The 16,173-nt window shown below is 37.6% G+C and overlaps 1 long non-coding RNA gene across 3 annotated transcripts in view; it reads left to right on the top strand.

The window, feature by feature from the left end:
• Positions 1-16,173, top strand: part of LOC311434917 — a 362,168-nt gene that overhangs the window by 25,963 nt on the left and 320,032 nt on the right. The window contains exons 1-4 of one of the 3 annotated variants that reach the window (XR_014691822.1): positions 5,024-5,086; positions 5,812-6,080; positions 8,869-9,027; positions 10,391-11,845. The exons of 1 other annotated variant lie outside the window; for it this stretch is intronic. This is a non-coding gene — a long non-coding RNA (uncharacterized lncRNA). Of the gene's footprint in view, positions 1-5,023; positions 5,087-5,811; positions 6,081-8,868; positions 9,028-10,390; positions 11,846-16,173 lie in introns of those variants that run through there. One more of the 3 variants, XR_014691821.1, reaches the window with a different exon arrangement.

Raw genomic sequence — 16,173 nt, 5'->3', positions numbered from 1 at the left:
TTCACTGCTGGTGTACTACAACACTGGATCTTAGGTCCACAAACTGCAAAAAGGATGCTGTGTTGTGCTAAACCACCAATACCAAAACCACCAAACCACCAAAACCAAACCTTTCTATGTTTAGATGATCAATTGCTTTTTGGGTCAAGGGCTGTATGAGATTATTTGACAGAGGACAGCTAAGTCCATATAAATAATAACAATCATTTAAAAATCAGAATTAGATGCTGTATTTTGTCTTAAACAATATGAAGATATTTAGTAATACAGCCATTCAGTACAACTCTAAATTGTTTTTGCAACCAGTTTTACACTGTTTAAATGCCAATTGATAATCATGCCAAATATAATGTGACATGCATGTTTTTCAAGTACATATGCATGATCATTTGCATGAGCTTCCATGGTTACAATACTTGGCTTATAAACTATTTTAACAAATTTTGAAGTGTTTCTAGTCATATCAAATTCAATGCTAGAAGATAAACAAAATGGTTTCAGAAATATTTATGATGCTGTACTCACTATTAAACATAGCTTAATGCATTCATAATAATAGGAACCTGAAGTTGTTATCTTTTGAATGCATATGTCACACAACTGTGAAATCTCATAAGACCACAAAATACTGTGTCTTTGCTACTCTTTGACTGATACAATGCCCCACGAAGTCAGTAGCATTCTCTTCTGAGCTGAGATAGCAGGATAACACTGCTCTTCTGTTCCTTTGTCATAGATTTCTGTAGAACTGCACATGCATCGTGTCACTGCTTTTAATTGGCTCTGTTATCTGTCAGAGTAAGTTATTCTTCAGACCTCTTTTGCATCGTTGGTATGCGCTGTTATCACGGTGCCTCCACACTGGGTGTTGTGGGTGGTCAGCCCCCGGCACAGGGATGCGTGTGTAAGGAAGGGGTGCTGGGATGCAGGGAACTGTGGAAGGACTGAAGCTGAGGATGTCAGAGCCAGGAATCAGCCTGGTGTTAAGGGCCTGGGGGAAGGAAACCTCTGGGACTGCAGCTGTGCTCCAAGACTGAAGACAGGCTGGATTGCAGACATATAGCAATGCTGAAAGGCTGGCTGCACTGTCAGGGCATGATGTCTCTTGTTTCACAAGAGAATTGTGTGCAATCTTCCGGCCTTTCATGTCTTGCATTTTATCCCGAGACCCATCTCCCTTTGAAAACGCATTGGAAGGGGGTCTAGCATGTCTGTAGGAAGGGTTTTATTTTTCTAGTAGGAGAAAAATTTTCAGACATTGCATGCAAATTGTTGCAAGGAGGGGTCACACGTATAAACTTGGAGTATGTGAAATGTGAGAGAAATGTGTTCTGTAAACGATGTATTTATTTGAATGACTGATCATGCTCAAACAATGCATCTTAATTGTTTTCTTTTCTTTAGAATTATCTTGCAGTCCAAGAAAAAAATAATATAAACTCCACAAAAACAGTCTCCAAACTTTATTGTTGTAGTGTAAGATTTTAGATGAGATTATATGCAGACAATTGTTGGAAAAATCAAAGATACTGCTTCCATAATAACTGTGGCTCTGCCAAGACTGAATTTGCACTGCATTCTCGGAGATCCTATGTCTATACAAATGAGTTACAAGACCAACGATAGGGAATTCTTTTACATAGTTGCCTATCAATCACTGATGAAAAAAAGTGTAAATTTTCTCTGAAGTTACTTTTGACTCATGTTGTTATGTAGATCTACTATAAGGTTGGCACTTTATTTTAGAACTTAATAATTATTTTTTTAGGACTCCAACACTTTCTGGCTTGCATAAAATCTCTACTGTTCTCTCTGTTGAATCCTTTCTTCATTAGAATTTCTTTTAAATTTCAAAATGCTCTGTGCTGCCCCTGACATGAATGTGCATCTCCTAGTGGAGCTTCCTATGCTGGTCAGATAAAAGGCAGTGCACAGTCTTTTTAGACTGATCTACATCTAACAATGGGAATAATTGTGGTGTTAATATGCATATCTTAAAAAGCAAGTCAGGTGGTATTGAAGTGCTGGAGGTGTTTTGATCTACAGACACAGTTTTGGTACATTGTAAGAGGAAAAGGCTCTACTTAGTATTCAAGGAGGGATGAACAGATTGAAAGTTATGTTTGGGATGGGCTCTTGTCACTACTGAAAATATCTGGAGTCTCCAGGGAGTCTATTCAACTCTGCCACATCTATGTTAAAAGGAAACAGTGTCAATTGTGCTGAAGAACTTGGATGAGTTTCAGAAAGCCACTTCAGTGCAACTTACTGTTCTATCAGTTTTAAAGAGTGTTGTACCCTTTTCAGACAGGATAGGATATAAAAAGTAAACAAGCCATTCCTGTATCCAGGATGAAGAAAAACAGTGGATGAGGAGGAGCATGGAAAAACATACTGTAAATGTAGGCTTTACTGCAAGTAATGGCACAAGAGCTGCTGCGTTGGCACTGTGGACCTGCTCCGTGGGGTGCAAAGTAGCTGTAAAAGTCTGCACAGAGTGACCAGGTTTCATGGTCTTTGCACAGATTTAAATAGCCAATAAGTGAAACAGCAACGAGTCAGACCCAGGTATGGGTTATCTGTGAATACTCAGTAGACTGTTCGAGATGAAGGAGGTTTCCTTGCCCACTGTAAACAATACCTGCTGCCCACTCAACAGCTGTTTCATGTAATTGTTACTTTTTTTTTTTTTTTTTTTTTTTGGCCAAAATATTTTTCTTTGTGTCTGAAAGAGCACCTTTAAGATTAACTTTGAAAAATAGTTTTTAAGATGTCTTATTTGCCCTTGACAGAAAAATTCTCTGTCGGGGGACTGTGTCACAAAATGGAAGCTGGGGTTCAGGCGTGGTCATGCTGCTCCTACCCTTACCTCACATGACTAAACAGTAGCTTGAATTGATCACAGAAAGTAAATTGAAGCTGTTAGTTCATTTAATTGTCAGTTCTGTGTCTGTGTACTAAGTCAGTCAATGATTTTTCTGAAGTGACTTCTACTACATCACAGAGCTGCTTTCATGGCCATCAGATGTGTATTGATGGTGCTAATGGAGTCACTGAGCCAAGCTCTCATCTAGCAATGTCATAGCTCTCCAGATATTGATCATGATGGCGATTTGTTCTGCAGCAGTGTCCTGAAAGCCCAGGCAGTATCAGAATCCAATGTACTAGTTAGTTGATAGGATGACATAGCCCCAGGCCTGAAGAGGCTACATGTAACTTGAAAGAAGACAATAAAAAGCAAAAGCAATGGTGTGGATGGTGATATAGAATACACAGGTTAGCTCTATAATCATTGAGATTCAGTGACACTTGGAATAACTTCAAAATAATGAGCATAGCAATGATATTTTAAGTATTGAATTTAATAGTCATTTTAATTAAAAAAGACTTAATAATGAACCTTGCCAGCCATTCTGAACCTAGCTACCATAGATGATTAATTTTTTATGGATTGTGTGACAGAGGAGCTTTGATGAATATTTGAAAGAAGGACAGCAGCAATCTTCTAAGTTAGTCTAGGGAAAATTTTCAGTTGGCCTGAGTGCAGCAATAGTCCTATTAGATCTGAAAGCATCTTGTAGAAAAGAGCTGTTAGGTCACTAGTCCACCTCACGCTGAAGATAGGATTTCTCTTAACCGTATTCTATCTAGAGATGTGCCTTCATGTAATTTTGAAAGCTAACATTAATTTCTCCTTATTTTCCCTCCACTCAGTCTCCTGTGCTGCTGTAAATAATTACTCTGCCTCTTGGATATTTGCAGCCTATCAGTATCTAAGCCTAGACTTACCACTTCTGATGACTGACAACCTCAGCTATATCTGAACTAGCCACCTAGGAGTGAAAAGCTGTGCATTCCATTACTGAGCCTTTGAGATATACATTACCCTTCTCTACGTCCTTTGCATTTAAGGAAAATTCTTTTTCTCTATAAGCTCTTTTTCTTCAAAGATTGCTCTCTCTTTGTCAAAGTGCTTTCCTTAAAAATGTCTCAAGACCTGTTCTGGGGAGCATACCAATCGTTTTCATCAAGGATCAAGAAAGCAGAATAACCTGTGGCATTGAGAGAATTATTCCACATGTGCAATTAGATAAGATGAGATTGATGTTACATCTGAGAATAAGTAATTTCTTTTGCAGCAGAAACATTTGATTGTTATTTGCATTGGCAATCACTCTTGTCATTCTAAGAATTCTTCTAAAAAACAGGATTTTGTGTATAAACCAAAAATATCACATTTCTAGAGGCAGATCAGTGATGATGCATAAATTTTGCATCAATGATTTAGGATGATGATTAGTAGTTTGCAACCACTTGACCCATCCAGAGAAAGGTGGCTAGGGTTTACAGGGGAGAAATAGTAAAGTTGTGTATGTATTTTTGCAAAGTGCTGACATCAATTGTAGGGCCACGAACAAGAATTATTTTTTTCTCAGAATGAAAAAGAAAAAAAAAGTATCCAACTGAGCACCTGTGGAGGAACACTTAGTTAATGAAAGTGCTAAGCCTATTGAAATGTTGAGAGCAAGTCCTGTTTCCCTACTGCTTACTGTACTGAAGCAAGACCATTACTGGGAATGTATAGCTCAGCTTTAAAATTTGAAGCTCTTAAGAAAGCAAAATATTTTTTTTTCTTTCCCTTTTTAAAAATTGTTTTCTAAGAAGTATTTGCAGAACTCTTTAACAAATGATCTAGAAATAGTACTTCATTAATGTACCTAAGAAACAGTAGGAATGTTATGGTACTTGCATAGGATATTACTTTAATGAGTAAATCTCACTCTCACAAATCAGGATTACATTGTTAGAATAAGGACTGATAATGTGAATAAGTGCTTTCAGAATCATATTGCACCCTATGTTTTAAAATTTCTTGAAGTTAATGGTTCCTCCAGCTAGTAGTTTACTGCCAGGAAAGCCATCCGTATTGACTATTATTGCATATTAATGGCTCTATCAGGTATTTATTTTGCAAGTTGCTTGGTTGATTTTTTTTTTTTTTTTTTTTTTTTTTTTTTAATATAGATTTCTCCCAGGGGTGAACAGGCTGCAGGAGAAGTGGAAATTGCCACTCCTATTTTGATAGGTCTGGATATTTCAATGTATTTTCAAACTATCAGATCTATTACAGAAGCATTTGGTGCTGGCATTTGGATTCCAATAACATAATGGATTGCAAGACTTTTTGTGATATAAATGTGAACTCAGAAACCAGCTGGCTGGACCTTGTCCAAAATACTAGCATGTAAGGAATCACAGGGGGCCAACTTTCCAGTAGAGTTGTAGATACTAGTCTTCAGTGCAGTCCATGAAGGAGTCAAAGCTTTGTATGCAAATCAAACTGCACATTTCCAGCTGTTAGAGTTGTGTGAGCAAATGTAAATTTAGTGTGCTCTTTAAACTGGTTGTGCCAGTATCCAAGAAGTGATGAGTTTATCAGTGCTCCAGATATAGCATGTAGTTGCTGCAACACGTTATAAACAAAACAATTAACTAAAACATATCTACATTTACTAAAATAATTTACATTCATGGTAGACTGTGGGGCAAATTTAATGTCTTTTTGCTTTGGGTAAAGACAATAAAGAATCTTGCAGATTTGTTAATATTTAAATCAAGCTTCAAAGTTAACACAAATGACTCCTTTACTCCTTTGATGGAAAAATAGATTTTACGTATTGAACTAAAAATCTTTTTTTTTTTTTTTTTTTTTTTTTTTTTGTTACATGACATACAACATAGACTTCACGTATTCAACCAAAAATCTTTTTTTTACATAACATACAGCATTTTTTTTTTTATTTATTGCAGATTTATTTTTGAGAAGACCTTATACACAGACACTGCCTTCAAGAAGAAACTTTGGAATTTTAGGGCTATTTGAAACCAGTGTATAAGCATATGTTGTATGTCATGACTGATGCTTAACATGCAGTTGGATGAAAAGCACTTGAAGTACCTTTGGACCGAGCCCACAATAAAGTTCTCTAATACTTCAGTGGATGTAGTGCATGTGAAGCTACTTCAGAATGAAGCCCATAATCCTAGACCTCTTTTCATGGGAGGCTGAATATATGAAGGTACTTACAAAAAACAAATCACAATGGAGGACTTGCAACAGTCCATGGAGTTACACACTTTGCAGGGTTGCTTTTGGGGCAGCACAAGACTAGACAGTAAGACTTAATTTAGCCTTATGCATGTATACCAGGATTTGCATAATTGAACTTTGCCACAGTTAAATTCCAAAGTAAAACTAACTTGTGAATCAAATAATAATTCCAAAGAATGAGGAGGTTCATGCAATCTACTGTTTTACTACTTTGTCCCACAACAAGTTGAAATATCAGATGGACAATGGATTTGCAGAGTTACTGTCTCTTCTCGTGGCTCTCTCAAATTTGGATTACAAATCCAAGAAACTGAAACTTGAGGTAACAAATGTTGGCATTAAAAAGAGGTATTTGCTTCTCAGTAATTATGAGTCAATTTATAGATGCCTTTTTTTTTTTTTTTTTTTTTTTTTTTTCTTGGAAGAAAATCTGGTTTTGAACTACTGGAAAATTAAAACAGTTGTTCAGAACATTTGAATTTGCTGAATTATTTTTTGGAAGCAGTTATTGGAATCAATAGTTCTTATACATCAGACACAGTAAATCCAAAATAGGTTCTAAAAATTAGGCTAGTCATTACCTAGCAAGAACTGTTACAACTGATTATTTTTATGCCCACACTATGAACTTGAGAAGACCACTTTTCATAAAAATGCTTTTATATGAGTTTACAGACAATGGACTCAGTAATTCAAGGCGTTCTGCCTTTATTTGAAAGTTAATTTGGATGAAAGTAAGGCTTGCATTTCAAGTGCAGAATCTCTTCCTGCTTAAGTCCATGTGTGGACACTTCTAATTCAGGAATCAAAATGTCTTCTTGTTTCACTTAATCTACTTTGAAAATAGAAGTGTTTAGCTTAATCCTTCATTGAACTGGAACAGGTCCACTTATTCCAGTCCACCTGTGAGTTATGTTGGAAAAGGAGTAGTTTTTCTGAATAACGACTATTCATTTCAGAAATGTTTTTCCAGCTACTTTAGGTCTGAGTCTGATCTCAGTTGACACACATTACAGTCATCCAAATCTTAAGTCTAAATTTTGCAACCATCTCATCAAATAACAGACTCCATTTTAAAAGTTTGTAAGGCTGGACTCAAAACGGAACCAAAGCTGTATAGAATATCCGTGACAGAAATGTAACTTTGATTTTGTGGCTTTTACCAATCTCAGACTATAATTAACTCTTTTTTGGCTGTAGGTATGATAGCAGCAGTATTCTGTAACCGTAAAAATGACAGTGATGATGGTCATTAATTGAACAAATTAAGTCATTTGTTGTTTTGGTACAGGGGAAATCAAGTGCACAAATTCCATCAATCTCAGTTAAATGATGCCATGACTTAGAAATGATTCCCTGAATGAAGACTTCAGACTGCCAGCTTCAAGGAGCAAGTCTTGTATCTCCCAGTTTCTGAACTGTGCTTAACCAACTAGAACTGCAATATGATTGAGAAGTGGAGACACAATTGCAAAATATTATATATTTTGGGCACTTAATCTTTGGGCACTCATAGATTCTGAGATTTAAGTAGAAAATCCTTGGACTTTAGTCACCTGGGGGGTGGGGGGGAGGGTGTCAAAACGTTATTTTTGATTTTTTTTTTTTTTTTAAAGTTTGAATTCAAGGTCCTTATGCAGTCTGTGCAGTGGCTGATGTATGTACTTGGGTTACCCTGAAGGTCAAATACTCAGTGTGTTGGACGTTTCAAGCTACTGTCCTGCTTAAGTTCCAAATCATTAGCCTAGCAAATGGGAACTTAAATATAAGTGTAGTCAATGGGGAGGAAAGAAGTCACTGCACAGTATATCTAGTGATAGAAAATGCTACAGAATGTGAACATAAATTTATAACTCGATGTTCCTTAATTAAAAAAAAGAATGCACCACGAAGAATCCCCTCCCCCCTGACAAGCTTGCAAAAACTAGGACTGAATTCCCAGTGGGAATAATGAGCAACAGCAAGAGTGAATGCTGGGAGAAAAGAATGCAATTGTATTAGACTCCATCACAATGGGAGGTAAACCCAAATCATTTATAAAAGGTAAATGCTGGCAGAACACAGGGAGCTCAGAGCACCACACTGCAGGTGTGATTTATGAGGCTGGGGACTGGCTATAAATCAAATCCTTTTGTTTTAAATAGTACTGCTTCAATGCAAGAGATCAGTTTACATGTAGAGGAAATGATGAAAAAAATGCAGTGTATTGCATCCCAAGAATATTAGAGAATCAGATTTACAATGTGACTATCAGTACCACATTCAGACAATAGGTATCTGATGCGCAATTTAACGAATGCTCCCACTGCTTGAGCAGAGTGCCCTAATCTAGCAACTCAAGTTTGCCTTAAATGTATTAATTTGGGGATCTATTTTATGAGACCAGCTGTTAAAATCATTTCACTTATGATCAGGAATGCATTGGCTATTGTTAACTAGCTAGAGGTGTCCTTTTATGCCACCAAAGGCTGTGCCTGTTTCTACGCTAGCTGTATTTTTTCTTTAATTATGAAGGTTTATGGGTCTCATTATTTAGCAGCCTTGTCCTGTGTAAATAGGTGGATAAAACAATTAATTCCTGAGCATTCAAACAGGCACTAGGCATCCTGGAAAGTTATATATGATTACAGGATAATATCTCTAAGAAAAAAAAATAAAAAATTTTCTCCCTCTGTTAGTGGTATAATTACCAAATAGAAGAGATTTTAAAGGTAATGATCTAACAGCAAAATGATCTCTTTTTCTCTGCTTTCCAGATCTGCCAGGGCTTATCTTGGCTGCATGTTTTGCATTCATTTTGCAAACATACCACTGGAGCAAACTATATGCCTGAAACCGCACTGTGTGTCCTGCAATGTGGGCCAGAGAAGCACTTAGAAAAGCTGGGAAAGGACAAAAGGCCTATATAAAGGGAGGTACAGCAGTTTTATCACTGTTCAAAGAATTTTATAATGAAACAAAAGCTGAGTGTGTTGCACATATCCAAGCCATTTTCTGCAATGGTAATATATCAGCAATGATTTATCCATGCGAATGTAAAAAGTTGCCTTTAATTCACTGATAAGCAGAGTGCCTTCATGTCAGCAAGAAACCAAGAGACATCTTATATTGCAATGCTTTATCACAATTCAATTACTTTCCAAGAGTCCAAAAATGCAAACACTGTAGAAACATATGAGCACAATTTCCAGGATCTTTCTGAGACTCTGATGTTGATAGCCAGCATCAGCTATTGCTGGAGGCATTAATATCAATTGCTAGTGTGAGGAAAGTATCATTTCACCGAATCATTGATTTTTTTTTTCTTACTTATTATTATAAAAACACATTTAGTGGCATTAATTTATGGGGCATTCTATACATGTAAAAGAATATTTCTGCTCAGTAGAGCTTGCAGTCTAAATTAGATCAATATATGAAAAAAGATATATTGATGATTAAAAGAGAAAAAAAGAAGTGAATGAAATTGCATTTACCTATTCCTTGAATCTGACCATGTTTCCAGTTCCTAATGGGCCCAAATTTTAAAAGTATATGAGATTCTATTTTCTGAATATTGGGGTGCTTAAATATCTTTAAAAATATGGTAATTTTACGAGTGGAACCTTATGGTTTTATAAATGGCACCAGAAAAAACACATCTAACAGGAGATGAGCAAAGATGCCTTTGTGCCTTATGAATCTTGTATTGTCCTGGACACTAGAGGCAATTTAGATAGTCTTGAAAGGGGTCTGCCATGTTGTGAAGCCCTCTCAGGTTGCAGAGCCATCTGTAACCTTCATAACACTTTGAGTTTTAACTAGATCCCTGAAAACTCTTTCCCTTTTAGGCTTTTTTTCCTAGGCAAACACTGTATTGTTTCTCTGTCTATTGTGTCCTGTGAGAGAAATACTTTTGTGGGCCAGGGTAGTGTTTTAAAACCCATTTTTGCAAACTCTTTTGCCTTTTACACAAATAAAGATGTCACTCAAGAGACCTTATTACAACAGTCAAGAAGAAATATAATTAAAGCAGATTTAAAGATTGAATTTCTTTGCCATTATAAAGGTTAAATACACGGAAAAGCAAAAGAACATTTGTATAGCAGCAACAATAATGAAGGGTTTACATCTGCAGCCTCCATGAACAGAAGAGGTTGTGGGTTTCCCTATGTACAGTCATCAGGAGTAACTGGTAATTACCAAGTTCAAAGCCCATTGTCTCCTCTAAAAAGCCGACTTGTTTTTTGGGGTTGTTTCAGCATGACGTGATGTCTGATGGCTCTATTCCTTTTATAGGCCTTCTTGATATGCCTCGAATCCTGACCTGGGATGGAAAGCAATCTTTGTGAACATTTTTACAGAATGATGTGTAATAGATCCAGCAAAGGCTGAAGGCTGGTAATAGTGACTGATGTAGTACCATGGAGGAAAGAAATCTGAACACTGCTCTCCAAGGAGGCTGAGTGAGGAGGGAGGTAATAACAAGTTTCATTGCCTAGTTGGAGTTGACAGAAAGAGAAGTGATTTTGCTCCTCAAATTGTGCTCAGAGGACGGGAGGCAGCATGTATTTTATAATATAGGTGGTAGGTGATAGGACAGGCTGTTCAATAATCTAGGAGGCATTGTACTATGTACAAAGGTCTCCTGCAAAGCTGAATGCATATTTATTTCCTACTACGGGGATGGTATGTTGACTGCCTCCCTGCACATCTTGAATTCAGCCTTGCCATGATTTGCTGTCTATAATTTCATTAAGCCAATGGGAATTGCACTGAGGTAAAATCACAAGAGAACTTTTTGTATTCTGTAGCTGACAGGGAATGTCCTGAATTTATTCTAATGGTGTGGTTTTACTTTCAGGTAGATATTGGCATACACAAACCCTTTCAAAATGTCTGCTGAAATGATCCATAGGAGTTTCATGGGCACTGCTGTCTGCAGGCTGCACGAGGAGGGGAATTCACAAACTTAGCTTCTTAAACCATAACCTTCCACACAGGCAGCTCAAATAGGTCACTTACTGAGGGGAGCCAGGAAATGCACATGCATGTCTGATACAAATCTGTAAGCCTGTCTAGTAACCGGGAGTGGCCAACAAACGTGCATCCTGGTTTGTCAGATGTGTTCATACGTTTTCTGAGATGTTACAGATAGAGAGTGAATATCAGGGCTTAGAATCTGACCTTAAAAAGTAGATGTCTTCTAAGATTGTATTCAACTTCCTTGTGATAACAGTTAGCTTTCCATCTTAATCAGCATTTGTGACTTGATTCAGCAAAGCATTGAAGATGTGCTTAAGGCAACCTCTAATCAGCAAAACTTTTAACTTTCAATACCTTCTCCAGGAACAGAGTTTAAAATTAAAAGTAGGTTTATGTGCTTAGCAAAACTAGGTTTCAACTTGGGGGAAATCAGTCATGATCACTTGGTTCATAGCACAAGATTTCTCCATTTTTACTGAGGAGGGGACTCGCACAGAAGGTGTCATTGGAAACCATGACTACTTGTGAACAGTTAGCAGGAGATTTTAGAACCCTTTGTTAAATAATAACTAGGGATGCGACTAGGTATAAATTAAGCAAAAATATTAGTTTTTAACATTTGGATATATAAAAAGATTTATTTTTTGAAATACTAATATTTCAGCGTCAAAAATATTGAAACATTGAAATATTTGTAATTCAGAAAAAGACTGCAGTCCTTTGTAGCCCTCAGGGTCTGTCTTATGCCTATATGCCTGCAGATAGATATTCCCTTTCTATGTCATTTTTTTTCAAAATTCTGTTTCTGTAAAAAATAGTAATAATAAAAAAAGAGCAAATAAATACACTGAGTTTTTGTGCTGTGCTCCACTATTCCTCTGGTATTGTGCTGCAGGATACAATAAAGACATGAGGAGTCAGAATAAAGGGATCAGGAATAAAGACATTCCTTTATTCCTTGTCAGGAAAAGAGACGTAAGAAATCAGGGCTGTGGAGGTTGCCCTGTTAGTCAACCCTAATATGTATAAGAAATACCATCTTCGTCTGAGCTGTTACTGGAGTTGTGCAAGGTCTGTTCCATAAAGATGCTTGCAGTCTGAACGTGGGACATGTTTCACTTCAACATGCCATTGACAGCAGCAGTATCTCTCTTCCTCCCCTGCCATCTGCAGACCAGAAACATCGCTATCTTCTAGCCACTGCAAACTGAAGAACCCAATCATCCTTATCTACTCTCCAAAATGTGCACTATGAGGAACGTCCCACAAATGGTAACTTCCTCATGTGACTCAATGCTCCATATTAATGTCAGTCAGGATGGCTCCTGAAATATATACATGCTTTTTTTAGCATTGACATGAACACGTTCTATTACAAAAGAAGTTCATTAGTTAAATGGAGCTCCTACACAGCATTGTAGAAATTAGTATTCCAGATAAGAACAGTTTCTGGACTGGTGCCTATCTTCAGATTTGCCAGGGGCAATACTGTAAGAGTCTGGCAACAGGAAAGATTATTTGAAAGCCTTGATTAGGCCTTAATACAGGTGATATTTGCTGCCTTTAATATATCTCTGATATGCTATTATCATAGTCCAGTGATTTATAAGGTTTAAGGTGGGCTGTCCAGTTGTAATGTGGAGGGTCCTATGGCACTAAGGGGCATGGTTTTGTGATGGGACTCAGTAGGTCAGCTTGATTGTTGGACCTGGTGATCTCGAAAGTCTTTTTCAACCTAGATGATCCTATGATCCTTTTGGACAGCCCACCTGAAACCTTCTAAGTCCCTGGAAGCATGACTTCAGAACAAGAGTCTGGATATGTTTGTAATAATGTATACTCTTATTTTTTTGTTTAATACATATAAAAGGTATGAAACAGGGTAAGCAAACTATTGCTTCAAAGGAACATATATGAAAAAAAAGATTTGAGAACACAAGTCGTAATTATTGCATATGGCATTCATTTTAATTTCTAATTAAGCTGTGAGCTAGAGAATGTTTTATAGACATGTCTTCTACTGGTCAGTTGAACTTAATGGAAAAGAGCAAGTTTTACTATTTTTAAATTACTTATTTAATATCCTTGCAAAGTTTCTCCATAGTTCTAACCCTGGTAAGAATTTATTTTTTAAACCTCATAAATTAGAGATTTTTTCTATTAATTCATCTGGCATATCCATTGATAGCAATGTTAGATGATTTTCATGATGTGTTGAGCAACTGGTGATTGGTCCAATTTAGTTCTCAGTGTCAAGGAAGCAGGAAGCCCCTACTTTCCAGAACTTGCTCCAAAACTTTGTATACTGTATATATTCCAGTCACAATCTCTATCTGTGCAAAATTTGGAATAAACGTATTGAAGTCAACAAAGCTGTTTTAGTTTAACATAATGTAATAATAGACTCTGTCCTCAAACTCCATCTATCATCCCAGCACTTGTTAGGCATTCTGGTTTTGTTCATAGTAGGAGCCATCATGAAGAAATTGATTTTCCTCTGTTCACTCATCCAATTTATTGTAAGAGAGCTCCATGTTCATTTGCCCATTTTTCAGCATTTTGTGGGGTGAGAAAGAAACAAGCCAAAAGAAATCATCAGCAGAAGTAGTTATCATGTTGGGTAAGACTCTGCTCTCATTTATATTGGTGTAAATGCAGAACAGCTCTACTTCTCTCAGAGGAGTTCATTTGTGCTAATTGGGTGTGACTAACTGAAGATTATGCCCCGAACCCCTATGCCCACCTTCTCTACTCCTATTTGCTGCATTTTCCTCAGTTACAGAAGAGACTTTTCATGGCTCTGTAACCTACATGTTGTTATGATTTCCATTACCTCTGTTGTTCCTTCCCCTCCTTCCCTTCCAGCTACGTTCTCCAAGTTGGACAGTCAAATACTGTGTTCTCCAGGGTTGTTAATGTCACACTATAAATAGGCTGGGAAGCAACGTTGTTGGTACAAATTAATTGGCTCCATCCTCTTTCCTGTCCCCAGTGGCAAAATTGTTAAAGACCACAATGAATCTGGTCTCTGCTATCTGAAGAACAGGACCCTGGGGTTGTTTTTGCATCTGGGTCCCTCACAGGGCTGCACAAAGCATGGTGCATTTCGGTAAGGATGCCACCCTCAGCGTGTTGAATGTCATGCAAAGGCAGTGACAGAAAACGAGAGCTCTCTCCTCCGGCATTTCTCTGCTCTGTGAACAAAACAGCGTTATTGGTAGTGCCAAACTGAAAACTTTCTGCACAGTTGGCTCAGTTAGAAATCTGCAGTCAGGAATGTGCTAGCTGGTAAATCTGTAAGCTGTGAATTGAATAGAGACTTGACGTGACAGTAGATGAGGTGATCCAGTAGTAGTTTTGCTTTCCCTTTATGCCACTCATTGGCTTCCCATTCAGCTACATCAAACAATAGCTTCCCAAGCGTAACTTCAGGGCCTTTCAGAAGTTGCTTTTATTGCCATGGCACCTTCCTGTACCAATTTATCAGTTTGATGTCCATCCCCTGCCTCTGGGGCTTTGTGTTTTCTATCATGTACTTTCTGTTTCTGGCATGGTTTTTCACTAGAAAACCGACCTATATATATCAGTATATCAATATTTTTTTGCCTGCCTACCATTTTTTCTTGCCTTCTGCATTTAGCAATATTAGGTCTTTAAGTCACGGAATAGCTTGTTTTGTTTTGCCGTAAATGCTGTATATTTATGTATGTTGGGTGGGCTAATATCAGTACTATTCTTGTGGTGCTGCATTTTTGAAAGCTGCGTATACAGAATCTCTGTAGACCATAATAAAATCTCTGAATATACGTTAATTTCGATGATCTGAGGACAGTGGCTGGATACAGTATTTCATGGTGTTATCCACAGCTAAAATAATTATAGCAGTCCCTTGCAGCTAAACACATAGATTTTGTAGATGAAGTGTTTATACACTTGTGCAGTTCTGGGAGGGAAAAAAAAATCTGTTTGGAAATTCTGAATAACGTTTTTGATTATTAAATTAATAATGCAGAGACTTTCCCTTTGGACCAATCATTTTCCTGCCAGTTAGAATGAATCAAGTAAATATTTTATACAAATATCAAGCTATTATTTCAAAAGTGTCACAGCATTGGTAGGGCACCCCTGGCTAAGCTAAGCTATGCTTTCATGCTTGTGGTGCACTCCCAAGCTCCATTTTGAATGAGTGGTTTGTGGCATGGTCTCTTTCCTTGGCTTCTCTGGTGGTTTTCCAATAAACAGCCTGTCTGCCTGTTATGCTTTCACAGCTGTATTAGCCCCTTTGGCCTCCCCACCAAGCTCCTGACTAACGTCATCTCATCTTTTCTGAGAACGTCAGTCCTACTGGAAAAATGAGTTTACAATTTATTCTTTGGGGATGTGGCAGCTGATAGCAAACAGGCAAACACTCTTTGCGCTCTTTGCACACCAGTCAGATTGCTACTGAAATAGCACAAGAAATATCACATCCATGCACTTGCATGGATGCATATATATGTATGGTATGCAAATTTATGAACACTAAACGTGTGCTTATGTACAAAAATCTGTATGTGTGTATATGCATCTTTCTCTGTCTCAAAAGAAGAAATCATATGTACACTCTCTGCCTTTTGTCTCCCCATACTCAGGGGTTCCTCATGTCTATATCAGAACCTCCTCAGGAGCCCACAGTCCTCATGTGGTGTACAGCTTCTCTGATTCACAGGCTTGGTTTCATTTGGTTCCTAGTTCCTTCCCTGGCCCACTGCCTTCTCCATCTCTTTGTCTTGATTTCTTTGTTGCTTAAGTTGCCCTCCCCAGCTTCTTAATTTGTGTGATTTTATCAAGGGAAACTATGTACTTCTGTAGGATTGTATCAATGCTCTGTTTCATTCTTCTGCCTCTAGGAAAATTCCCAGGCTCCAGCTCTAGCACTCAGTGCAGACAGTCTGACTTTTCCTAGATTTTAGCCTTCTCTTTGCCCTGCTGTGGTGCCCAGACACCAACCCTCAGAGGAAACATTTTCAAAGGTGGATTTTTCCTGCTTATTAACACAAACTGTATTGAAGCAAGTTGTGGTGAAAACAGCCTGATGTGAAAGTACAAATGATTCC

Source organism: Aythya ferina (assembly GCF_964211825.1).
Source record: "Aythya ferina genome assembly, chromosome: 3".
Classification (NCBI taxonomy): domain Eukaryota; kingdom Metazoa; phylum Chordata; class Aves; order Anseriformes; family Anatidae; genus Aythya; species Aythya ferina.
This window is presented reverse-complemented; position numbering and strand designations above follow the sequence as displayed.